We start from the raw sequence: 13749 nt of genomic DNA, 5'->3' as shown, positions 1-13749 counted from the left end.
TTCAATAAGTATTTGTGGAATGAGTGAAGGATTGATCACATCTGTTGTGTCAGCTGTCGGAGGTGACCTTACTTCCCTGGCACCTTTGCCCATGGGAGCTCACGTGGTGCCCAGAACACGTACCAGCTCAGAGGTGGTAGATGAAGCAGTGGGGCTTGGGGAGGTCTCTCAGGAAGAGCAAGACTGAAAAGAAATGGGGGCCAAGAGTAGCCCTAAAGAAGCAGTTCTCAAACTTTTAAATCTCAGAACCCCTTTACAATTTAAAAAATTGTTAAGGTCTCCCAGAAGCTCTCTTTACGTGGGTTATATCAATATTCATTATATGAAAACTGAAATAAAACTTTTAAAATATTAATTTATTTAACATAAACCACAAAGGGGCACCTGGGTGGCTCAGTTGGTTAAGCAACTGCCTTCAGCTCGGGTCATGATCCCAGGGTCCTGGGATGGAGCCGCGTATCAGGCTCCCTGCTCAGGGGGGAGTCTGCTTCTCCCTCTCCCTCTGCTGCTCTGCCTACTTATGTCTCTTGCTCTCTCTATCAAATAAATAAATAAAATCTTAAAAAAAAATTAACCACAAAAATACATTACATGTTAGCATAAATAGCATTTTCATTTAAAACATAGCCGTCAAGTCACCTGGGAGTCTCCATTGGTTGAGCATCTGCCTTGGGCTTAGGTCATGATCCCAAGGTCCTGGAATCAAGCCCTACATCAGGCTCTCGGCTCAATGGAGAACCTGCTTCTCCCTCTCCCTCTGCCTGCCACTCTGACTACTTGTGCTCTCTCTCTCTTGCTCGCTCTCTCTGTCAAGTAAATAATATAAAAATAAAAATAAAACATAGCTATCGGGACATCCAGGTGACTCAGCTCAGTCAGTTAGGCGTCTACCTTTGGCTCAGGTCATGATCTCCCGGTCCTTGGATGGAGCCCCGTGTGGGACCTCTTGTTCAGTGTAAAGACTGCATCTCCCTCTCCCTCTGCCTGACACTCCCCCTGCTTGTACATGTGCTTCCTCTCTCTCTGTGTGTCAAATTTTAATTAATTAATTAACTATTAAAAAAAAAAAACATAGCTATCTTTGGGGCCCGTGGCTGGCCCAGTCAGTGGGGCATGCAACTCTTGATCTCCAGGTTGTAAGTTCAAGCCCCATCTTGGATGTAGAAATTACTTAAAAATGAAAAGAAAGGGCAGGGTGGGGGGCACCTCGGTGCTCAGTTGAGCCACTGACTCTTAATTTCAGCTCAAGTCAGGATTTCAGGGATATAGGACTGAGCTCTGTGTTAGGCTCTGTGCTAAGCAGGGAGTCTGCTTGAGAGTCTCTCTCTCTCCTCCCATCTCAGCCAGCCCCCTGCATGCTCTCTCAAATAAAATAAATAATATCTTTTTAAAATAAAAAATAAAAAATTTTTAAAAATTAAAATGGGGGGGCGCCTGGGTGGCTCAGTGGGTTAAGCCTCTGCTTTCGGCTCAGGTCATGATCTCAGGGTCCTGGGATCGAGTCCCACATCGGGCTCTCTGCTCAACAGGGAGCCTGCTTCCCTCTCTCTCTCTGCCTGCCTCTCCGACTACTTGTGATTTCTCTCTGTCAAATAAATAAATAAAATCTTAAAAAAAAAAATAGGGGCACCTGGGTGGCTCAATGGGTTAAGCCTCTGCCTTTGGCTCAGTCCCCACATCGGGCTCTCTGCTCAGTAGGGAGCCTGCTTCGCCCTCTCTCTCTGCCTGCCTACTTGTGATTTCTTTCTGTCAAATAAATAAAATCTTTAAAATTATTTTTTAATTAAAAAAAACAGCTATCTTTACCAAAACAAAAATCACTGAGAGGAAGGGCATCTACTTTTTTGGCAAATTGCCCATGTCTGGCTTAATAGGAGGCAGCTGGATTCTCCTATCTGTCTCAGCATTCAATCTGTTATGATATGTTTTAGTTGAAATTCGGACTCAAACAGACATAGTGGGGGAAAGGGAAGATCTTGGGGCCCCCAAGGGGTTCTCTGACCACATTCTGGAAACTGTTGTCCTAAAGTCAAAGTTGCTGCAACAATACTGATGATCTGCTCTGTTACAGAGCCCCCAGCCCTCCAGGGAGGCCAGACCCTGAGAAGAGAACAGAATCCCTGTTTCTCACCCTCCCTGCCTCCCACCTCCTTGCTTAGGATTGCACAATTCTTTAATAATGTATAAAACAGCTGACAGCCTGGAGCAGGAAAGTTAGATAAGATGTAAATTCTTCCGAGAGTATGCTGGTCTTGTGTAGAAGGGAGTGTAATAGGCACCTCAGGAAGGGGATGAGGGAAAGAACTCGTGCCTTTTTCAGTCAGGAGAGAAAAGAGGTTATAAAGTTCAGGCGCATTTGTGAGCAACTATGTCTCAGCACCTGGGCTGAAGAAAGGAAACAATGAAGCTCAGCCTGCTGGGCTTGTGTGGAAAGAGCTGGTGTATGTAATTACATTCCACCTCTGTATCTTCTGGGGCCTTGCTGGAGGCCCAGCTTTGTCTCACTCAGCCAGGATCTGAGGGAAAGATCGCAGACTACCACGTGCAGCACTAAAAGACCTCAACCCTGAGGCCTTGCTCCCATGGTGGGAAGCCTTCAGGTCCCATGCTCTGTTTCTAAAACCTTCCTCATCGGCTAATACCACCCCGACCTTCCCTATGTATCTGGCTTATCTGCTTTACAGAAGAAAGGCATAAGCTCTTCCCAAGAAGGTATAAGCTCTTTGAAAACGGGAAATGTATATTTGAGCTTTTTAGACTTTCTCCACAGCAACCTCTATCTACCTATCTTATGGGAGTGCTCCCCAGATCATTCTAAAAAAATGTTTTCTTTAGGGGCTCCTGGGTAGCTCAGTCATTAAGCAGCTGCCTTCAGCTCAGGTCATGATCCCAAGGTCCTGGGATCGAGCCCCTTATCGGGCTCTCTGCTCAGCGGGAAGTTCCCTTCCTACTCCTCTTGCCTGTGTTCTCTCTCTCACTGGGTCTCTCTCTGTAAAATAAATAAAAATCTTTTTTGAAAAGATGTTTTCTTTATATTTCTTTATATTATATTTATATCTATTTATCATTTTGCTACAGAGCAGGACCTGCTTATTTATTTTCTTTTAAGTCCACTAATGGTTTTAGATAGAGAAAGTTACTAGTTTATGGTCTAATAAGACTTCTCCTTATTTAGAAAAAGTCGCAGCTAAAGGGCTTGCTTTACTATCCATTGTGTAACAGAATCAGACTATAAGTAAAAGTGTATGTTTAACATTCCAGGTCTCCCACATTTCCAACCAAAGAAGCTTTGCTTTTATCTGTTTAAAGTGGAAAAGTTTCCACAGATTGATTGATTGATTGATTGATTTACCTATATCAGGACGGCAATGCCTGGGAAGGAAGGAATATACAGCATTTCAGTGAAAAACTTGACAGACATCAGAATAACAGGACGAGTAAATTAATAGAGAAGCCAGACAGAGAATTTTCCCAAACAGAAAGGGAAGATTATTCTGTCTCTCTAGAAATTCACTTTACCTGTTAGCTCAGTGAATAAGTAAAAACAAAGATTGGGGTTTTTGTTCTTGTGTTTTTTTTTTTTTTAAGATTTTATTTATTTATCTGACAGAGATCACAAGTAGGCAGAGAGGCAGGCAGAGAGAGAGAGGAGGAAGCAGGCTCCCTGCTGAGCAGAGAGCCCGATGCGGGACTCGATCCCAGGACTCTGAGATCATGACCTGAGCAGAAGGCAGCGGCTTAACCCACTAAGCCACCCAGGCACCCTCTTGTGCTGTTTTTTAATATAGCAGTTCTGTTAAGAAAAATTCCTATACCATAAAATTCACACTTTCAAATTTTACAATTCAATGGTTTTTAGCATATTTATAAAATTGTACAACCATCACCACTATCTAATTTTAAAACATTTTTTTTTAAGATTTATGTATTCACTTTAGAAAGAGAGCGAGCGTGAGCAGGAGGAGGGACAGAGGGAGAGGAAGAGAGAGAACCTCAAGCAGGTTCCTTGGGGAGTGCAGAGCCCAACATAGGTCTCCATCCCAGGACTCTAAGATCATGACCTGGGCCTAAACCAAAGATGGCCACTTAACCAACTGAGGCACCCAGACATCCTAATTTGAAACTAACATTTTTAGGGCACCTGTGTGGTGCAGTTAGCTTGTTATGGAACCTGGACTGGATCCTAGCTAAAGAACCAAGTGGCACTCAGAGACTGTTGGAGGGTTGGAGGTTTATTTAATGACCGCAGGCTCAGAGGAATCTCCCAAGGTCTGAGCCCTGAGCACAAACAAAGAGGGTAGTTTATACTCTTTTACTTCCCTATTTGTGCCGTGCTTGCGGCCTCTGGGGGCGGGGCAGGAGGGGAAAACCAAAATGGCCCTGGGGCGGGGACTGGGATTTCCCTGCTGGATTGGTCAACCGCCTTAGAACACACACTTCCCTTCTCAGATGAAGTGGCTACCTTCAGTTTGGGTCATGATCTCAGAGTCCTGGGATCAAGTCCCACTTTGAGCTACCTGCTCAGTGGGGAGCCTGCTTCTCCCTCTGCCCCTCACCCCCCCTCATGCTTGCGCTCACTCATATGCTCTCTCTGAAAGAAATAAAATCTTAAAAAAAAAATAAAAGAAAAGAATATTTAATTAAAAGAAGCATTTTGTTTTGTTTCCAAAAGAAACCCCTTCGCCATTAGCAGTCCCTCCCTGTTCCTTCTTCCCCAGCCCTTAGCAGCTACTAATCTACTTTCTGTCTCTATGGATTTGCCTTTTCTGGACATTTCATATAAAAGGAGTATTATACTATGCCGTCTTTTGTGGCTGGCTTTTTTCACTGAGCATGTTTTCAATGTCTGTCCATGTTGTAGAATGTATCAGTGCTTCATTCTTTTTTTTTTTTTTTTCTTTAAGATTTTATTTATCTATTTGGCAGAGAGAGCGAGAGAGTGAGAGAGCACCAACAGGGAGAGCAGTAGAAGCAAAGGGAGAAGCGGACTTCCCACTGAGCAGGGAGCCCGACGCAGGGCTCCATCCCAGGACCCTGGGATCATGACCCGAGCCAAAGGCAGATGCTTTACCATCTGAGCCACCCAGTCACCACAGTACTTCATTCCTTTTTATGGCTGAATACTATTCCATTGCATGGATATTTCACTACTTGGTAGTCCATTCTTAATTTACAGACATTTGGGTTGTTTTCACTTTGGGGCTATTATAAATAATGCTGCTATTTGAGGTACAAGTTTGTGGGGTGTGTGTGTGTGTGTATAAATATATATTTTGTTTCAGTTCTCTTGGCTATATACTTAAGAGTGAAACTGCTGGGTTATAAATAACCATGTTAACATTTTGAGGAATTGACAAGCTTGTTTTCCAAAGCTGCACCATTTGACATTCCTACCAGCAATATATGAGAATTCTAATTTCTCCATATCCACACCAACATCTGTCATTTTTTTTTTTATTGTAGCAAGCCTAGTGGATGTAAAGTGGTTCTCACTGTGGTTTTTTATTTGCATTTTACTAATAATTAGTGATGTAGAGCATCTTTTCATGAACACATGGCCAGTTATATATCTTCTTTGGAGAAATGTCCATTAGGATAATTTGCCCATTTTTAAGTTGGGTTATTTGTTATTTATTATTGAGTTGTAATAGTTCTTCATATATTCTGGATACAAGTATCTTATCAGGTATATGATTAGCAAATAATTTCTCCCATTCTGTGCATTAGGTTTCATCATTAACTCTAAACTTTGGGCAAATTACTTCACTTTCCTCGTTTGGAAAGTAAGTGGATTCAAAAGACTCACTCTTTTTTTTTTAATTTCTAAAATTTTTATTTATTTATTTGATAGAAAAAGAAAGCACAAGTAGGCAGAGTGGCAGGCAGAGAGAGAGGGAGAAGCAGGCTCCCTGCTGAGCAGAGAGCCAGACCTGGGGCTTGATCCCAGGGCGCTGGGATCATGACCTGAGCACAAAGCAGAAGCCCAACTGACTGAGACACTCAGGCGCTCCAAAAATACACTTTTTTTTTTTTAAGATTTTATTTATTTATTTGACAGAAAGAGAGAGACATCACCAGTAGGCAGAGAGGCAGGCAGAGAGAGAGGGGGAAGCAGGCTCCCCACAGAGCAGAGATTCCCGATGCGGGGCTCTGTCACAGGACCCTGAGATCATGACCTGAGCTGAAGGCAGAGGCTTAACCCACTGAGCCATCCAGGCGCCCCAGGATTCACTTTTGAATTAAGATGCATTTCACTGGGAACAGGTGCTGGTGCCCCAGAAGTATAAGACACCAAGGGATTCCATGTGACTCTTCTTCTGAAATGCCAGCATTATTCAAAACTTTGGGGCAAGCAAAATCTTAAAAGTCCAGAAGAAAGAAAAACCATATTTCTGAGTAAATGGAAATTTTGACACTTTTGGGAACCTGGTGGCAACAGTATTACAGTTGTGTCAAAGTAATCAGGGTGAGTGGACTTTAGAGAGATAAATTATGCCTGACCATTGCAAGCAATGAGCCGAGCATGTGACTTCACAGCATGCTTTCAGAGCTATCTTTTTGGAAAAACAAGCTTATTTTGTGGCTTTTAACTTTCGATCACTTAAAGATCATTAACTCACAAATCAGCTCATTTTCCTGCTGCCATTGTTTTATTTTCTTTACATTTTATTTACTAGGTTGTGTTTATTTTTTTAAAAGTTTTTATTTATTTACTTGTCAGAGAGAGAGAGACAGAACAAGCAGGGGGAGTAGCAGGCAGAGGGAGAAGTAGGTTCCCCACTGAGCAAGGAGCCCAATGTGGGACTCAACCCAGGGACCCTGGGATCATGACTTGAACCAAAGGCAGACGCTTAACCAACTGAGCCACCCAGGCATCCCTACTAGGCTATATTTAGTGCTACTTCCCACCATAGTCAGTTTCCTAAAAATATAAAATATCAAAGATTCTTCATTTTCTTGGTTAGTCATTTTTTTATTTACCTGTTTAGAGTGTAATAATTCTGAAAAACTACACTTCCCACACCAAACATGGATAGGTGTTCAAAAACAGGTACTTTAAAATATAATCTCAAAACACTTAAAAAAAAAAAAAAGGCAAAATAATAAGGGAAGAAGAGAATAACCTGAAATCACGGAAAGTTGAAAGAGACATGTCATTGATTGTCTCTGGGGCACCCCAAGATGAATTTGAGAGGACAGAAGATGACAAATAGCACTCTACAGCTGTAACCACTAACCCATTGGGAAGGAGCACAGGCTAGTCTTAGCTGCTTATTTAAAATATGGGCTCTAGGGATGCCTTAGTGGCTCAGTTGATTAAGCAGCTGCCTTTAGCTCAGGTCATGATCCCAGGTTCCTGGGATCGAGTCCCACTCTAGCTCCCTGCTCATGGGGATCCTGCTTCTCTCTCTCCCTCTGCCTGCTGCTCCCTTAGCTTGTGCTCTGTCTCTCTCCGTCAAATAAGTAAATAAAAATCTTTTAAAAAAAGATCTTTTAAAAAATAAAATAAAATATGAGTTCTAGCCTGTAGTGAATGTGCACAAACTATAACCTTGTGTTTTTCTGTTTGAGAATACCTCGACCAAAAAATGGGAGGAGATTTAGCTTCTGCAGCCATATTTAAAAACCACTAATGATAGGGTGTCTGACTGGCTTGGTGGGTAGAGCACACAACTATTTATCTTTGGGTTGTGAACTCGAGCCCCACACTGGCATAGAGCTCACTAAACAAAACAAAACAAAAATGCCAAAAAACAGTAACATATGTCTAATATGGGCCTAGCATATACATAAATATATAAAGAACACTTACAACTCAACAACAAAAGATAAACAGCCTAACCAAAAACTGGACAAAGCCCTTAAACAGACATTTATCCAAAGAAGATATACATGTGACTAGTAAGGATATGTAAAGACACTCAGCACCAATAGTCATTGGGGAAATGTAAATCAAAACCATGAGATATTGGGGTGCCTGGCTGGCTTAGTCTGTAGAACATGTGACTCTTGATCTCAGGGTCATGCGTTTGCCCCCAGGTTGGGTGCAGAGATTACTAAAAATAAGTAAATAATCTTAAAAACAAACCACAAGATACCACTTCCTACCCACTAGAATGGCTATAATCACAAAAACAAACAAAAAACAACCAGAAAGCAAGTGTTGGTAAGGATGAAGTGTTGTTGAGGTTGAAGAGAAATTGGAAGACTCAACATTACTGGTGGGAATGTAGAATGATGCACTCACTCTGGAAAAGTTTGGTGGTTTTCCAGTAAAAGTCTGATCACCCTATGACCCAGCAATCCCACTACAAGGTATATACCTAGAAGAACAAAAACTTGTGCACAAATGTCCATAGCAGCACAATTCACAATAACCAAAAGGTGGAATGATCCAAATGCCCACTGATTAATGGATGGACCAACAAGAGTGGTATATCCACACAATGGAATAGTATTTGTCCATAAAAAGGAATGAAGTACTGATACACACTATGACATGACTGAACTTTAAAAACATGCTCGGTAAAAGAAACCAGCCACTAAACACCACATATTATACGCTTACCTTTAAATACAATGTCCGGAAAAGGCAAGTTCATAGAGACAGAAAGCAGTTCAGTGGTTACCAGGAGTTATGGAAGGGGGAGATGGAGAGCGACTACTTAATGGATAAGGGGCTTTTCTTTCAGAATAATAAAAATGTTCTGGAACTCTGTAATGATAATGGTTGCACAAGGTTGTGAAATTACTGTTACCGAGTTGTGCGCTTCAACTTGGTTAACATGGCAGATTTTATGTTGTGTATATTTTACCACACTTTGAAAAAATAATTTAGGGACAAGTAAGGGAATACAAAAATAAAAATAATAAATAGTGCAAACTTCCAATGCAAACTTTTTCAATGCAAACTGATTTCTTGAAACTTAACAGAAAATCCATAGCAGAGAGCTATTTAATTGAAAGCACAAACAAGCAATTTACAAATTGCTTGAAGCTCCCCACACAACTGATTGGGGCAAGAGTGGATACCAAATACAAGCCGGGTCACTTAGAGCCTTTCCTTGGGAATTTAGAAGAGAGACTCCCATAGTTGACTTGGTCATGGGACAGGAAAGAAGCTGCACTGTAAGTGTTCCTAGTTTGTGTTGGTGTCCCAGAGCTCATGCCTCCACTCATGCTCGGTTAGTTTCCCATGGATTCCTTGAGCTCGGCATTCTTACAGTAAGTCCCCTTTAAAAAATAAATAGATAGATAGGTGGATAGGTAGGTAGATAGATAAATCCCATTTTGCTTGAGTTACTTTGTATGGTTTCTATTCTTTGAAACCAAACACCTAATCCCCATACATAAAATATTTAGGTTTTTAGGTGTTTTAGGACATTTTTAGGCAACGTAATATTACCAATGGTATTAGGGTCCTATTGCTGCTATAACAAATTACCATGAATTTAGTGGCTTACTACAACAAAAATTTATTTTTTCACAGTTCTGGGGGCCAGACGTTCAAACAGCGGGGTCAGAAAGCTCTCAGAATATCAGTTCCTTCCTTGTCTCTTCCAGCTTCTGGTGTTTCCAGGTCTTCCTTGTCTTGTGGCTGGCTCATAATCTCTGCCTCTGTGGTTATATTGCCTCCTCCTCTTCTGCGTGTCTCTCATACTGGATGTGGGGCTCAATCCCAGGACCCTGAAAACATGACCTGAGCTGAAGGCAGAGACTTAACCAACTGAGCCACTCAGGTGTCCCAGCCTTTCAGCTTTCAGTGTCTTGGCCCCTCTGTTTCTACCTACTCCAAAGTACTGCGAAGTAGTGCTGTCCCTACTCACTGAGCTTCTGGGGTTCCCACAGTACAGACTAGGAATTCTAAGTTGCTCAGCAGGGACCTAGTGCCCCTCTCAGTATGACCTCAGTCTAATTTTATTACTTCTCTGGATTATTATTTTCTGTTTCCTACCCACGCCTTCCTTGCGCACACATGCCTTTATGCCTTCGCTTTCACTTTAAAATCCTACCAGTTCCCTCCAACCCCAGGAAACTTCTTTCAACCCTCTTACCTGGTGTTTAGTACTAACCTCCATATAAAATAAAATGCTAATAGTGTTATATTTAATTTTTGGCTTAAGATATAAACTGATGACTTTCTACTATGAAGATGAGGTTTCAGCTGTTTATTACCCAGATCCCACCTATATATACACATACATATACACAAATATATATTCTCCTTCCCCATCCTCCTAAATTAGTTATATCATAAGTATAAATTCTGTTGATATTTGGTGGTTTGCATGTAAGCAGTTGTACTTTGAATATATTCTTTCTTGTACTTTTGTTCTTCATCAGCATTAATAGTTTCCTTGCTCTTTCCTTGACTTCATTTTCTTCGCTTCATTTTCCATTTACCCAGCATTTATTCATCCCCGAGCTTTCTGCCAGAAGCACCTCTCGTCTCAATTCTTTCAAACATATTGATGATTCTAGATTTTTGTTTTCTTTTTTGAAAATCCTCCCCTCCTCCCCAGAGTCCTCTGTCCTCCTACCGCAGCCTGGGCTGCCTTCTCCTCAGGCTACCTGTGCAGTTGCCACCCTGAGCTCATTTCTCGCCCTAATCCTGGAAATTCCCTTCTCTCCTCTCTTGTGCAGGAGGAGTTTCCTAGATCCCATGTCTTATCCTTTCTTGGTTTACTCTCTTTAATGAAATGACTCTTCTAGTAGCTTCCTGGGAAAAACTGCGCATGCAGTAAATTTCTTGACCCATTACCATATTTAAAAGATATTTATTCTACCCTTATATTTGATTGATAGTTCAGGCTGCTAGAGCAAAGCACCACAGACTGGGGGGCTTATAAAGAACAGAAATCTCTTTCTTTTCTTTTCTTTTCTTTTTTTTTAACACATTTTTTTAAAAGATTTTCTTTATTTATTTGACAGACAGGGATTACAAGGAGGCAGAGAGGCAGGCAGAGAGAGGAGGAAGCAGGCTCCCAGCTGAGCAGAGAGCCCAGACGAGGGGCTCGATCCAAGGACCCTGGGATCATGACCTGAGCCGAAGGCAGAGGCTTTAACCCACTGAACCACCCAGGCACCCCCAGAAATTTATTTCTAACAGTTATTTGTTACTATTTATTTCTTCCTGGAGGGTGGAACTCCAACACCAGGGTGCCAGCCTGCTTGGGTTCTGATGAGAACTCTCTTCGGAGCTGCAGATTTCAGATTTCTCATTGTATCTTCACATGGCAAAGAGCAGAGAGAGGATGCAAACTCTCTCATTAACTAGTCAAAGGGCACTTACCCCATCTATGAGGGCTCCATTCTCATGGCCTAACTGCCTCCCAAAGCCCCCATATCCTAATACTGTCTCCTAAGGAGGCTGGGATTCAACACATGCATTTTGGAAGGACGTACACATTCCGTGTGTTAACAGGAGAAGACAGATTTCTAAGTTGGCATTCATTTATCCTTGATTTCGAAAGTCATTGTTCTATTCTCTTCTAGCTTCAGGCTGGTATTTCAGATACTATTCCAATTCTGATGCTTTGTATATGATCTATTTCTCCCATAAAATGATTTTAATAATCAAGCCTTTAAAAAATTATTATTATTACCTTATTACCTTTCTTGGTGTAGGCCAATTTGCATCCATTATGTTGAGAGCTCAGTGGGCCATTTCAATCTGCAAACTCATGTTCTTCAGTTCTAGGAAACTTGGATGGTTTCTTTCTTTTTAAACTTCCTCCCCTCCACACTCTGTTTTCCTTTCTCAAATTCTTGAGAATGTGCATCTCCTGGACAGATCCTCTAATTCTCTTTTCTTTCCTATTTTTCAAACTCTTCATCTTTAAATTTTATTTTTTGGGAGATTGACTTAAATTTTCCTTTTATTTTTTTCAACTGGAATTTGTATTTCTGCCATGATATTTTTCATTTTAAGAGTTCTTTTTCTTCGGGGCACCTGGGTGGCTCAGTGGGTTAAGCCGCTGCCTTCAGCTCAGGTCATGATCTCAGGGTCCTGGGATCGAGTCCCGCATCGGGCTCTCTGCTCAGCAGGGAGCCTGCTTCCGTCTCTCTCTCTCTGCCTGCCTCTCCGACTACTTGTGATTTCTCTCTGTCAAATAAATAAATAAAATCTTAAAAAAAAAAAAAAAGAGTTCTTTTTCTTCAACTGTCTCCTTTTTATACTATCTTGTTTGTGTTTCATAGATGTACTATACTCCTAACATTCCGATGCTACTAGTTAGGGGAGCTTTTTAGTCCTGTTTGCTTTCCTTTCATTCCTGTTTGTTTGTTTGCTTTGGGTCCTTAAAAATCTGGTGATCCTTGCCTGATTGCCTACATTTTAGGGTATTGTGATGAGGTTGATTCTAAGTTCTGTGTTTATGGCATACATTATTGGCAATTGGCCATCACTATGGCATGATCTGGCTGGGCTAGATCTTAAAGATCCTCTGATGGGGCACCTGGGTAGGTCAGTTGGTTAAGTGTCTGCCTTTGGCTCAGAGGTCATGATCCCAGGCTCCCTGCTCAGCCGGGAGCCTGCTTCCCCCTCTCTCTGCCTGCCTCTTTGCCTACTTGTAATCTCTGTCAAATAAATAAATAAAATCTTAAAAAGAGAGAGAGAGAGAAAAGATTCTCTGATGTTAGCATTTAACCTAATCACATGTATACACATTTGTTACACATAGGCAAAATAACTCAAATATGCTAACTTACTAGTTAGGTCACAAAATGACCCTCTTCTCTACTCTGAAACTCAAAAAGCTGGTGACATCATTTTAGATATAGCATTGATAAGAATGAGTCATTTTCTGGCTGTGAGTCATAATCAATACCTCGGAGAAAACTTGGCAAAATATCAATATCACAGCCTCATTCTGAGCAGCTCGGTAAAGTTGGTTGTACTCAGTCTTCAGCTCTGCAATCCAAACATTGTTTTGGTCTCTCTCTGTACGTCCAGGAATTTCAAAAAAATGCTATGACTCAAGAAATGTTAGTTTTACCTTCATATACAAATTTAAAATTTTCAAGGATAAAGTAAAGACACGGTAAAGATAATTTAGGCAATGTTGATTTGATTGTTTTGTACAAGTCTTTTTTTTAAAATATTTTATTTGTTTATTTGACAGAGAGCTAGAGAGAGAGCACAAGTAAGCAGAGCAGCAGGGAGACGGGGAAAGAGAGAAGCAGGCTCTCTGCTGAGCAGGGAGCCCGATGCGGGGCTCGATCCCAGGACTCTGGAATCATGACCCGAGCCAAAGGCAGCCGCTTAATCAACTGAGCCACCCGGGCACCCCTGTTTTGTGCAAATCTTAAATCCTTCCGGATGTTTTAAGGATATGGAAATGTTCTTTCTCAGGAAGAATTAACAGGACATCTTTGGCCAAAGCTCATTTTTCTTTTTATGTTCTGATGTTACAAACTACCCTTTATAGTCTCTCTTAGGCTTGAAAAATCACAAGCGTTTCTCTAAAACAAATACTCATTTTGTAACCTTTAACATCACATAGTATAAAGAGCCCAAGTGTCTGAAATTCTATTCTATCACATCACCCTAAGTTCAAGTATTATAAAAATTGAGGCACTGGAGCATTTTGTAAAAATGAAATATGCTGTTTTCCTCATGAACTTTTAGCTGCTTAGAAGGACTAGATTGTATCAATCACTCTGGGACCTGAAAAAAAAAAAGAAGATTTAATAGAATATGTTTTAATTCATTCTCTTCTATTTATCTTAAATTTCTTGGAAGTAGTT

This window comes from Mustela nivalis (assembly GCF_964662115.1).
Source record: "Mustela nivalis genome assembly, chromosome: 5".
NCBI classification, from domain to species: Eukaryota; Metazoa; Chordata; class Mammalia; order Carnivora; family Mustelidae; genus Mustela; species Mustela nivalis.
The sequence above is the reverse complement of the archived record's forward strand: the minus strand, read 5'-3'. Positions refer to the sequence as shown.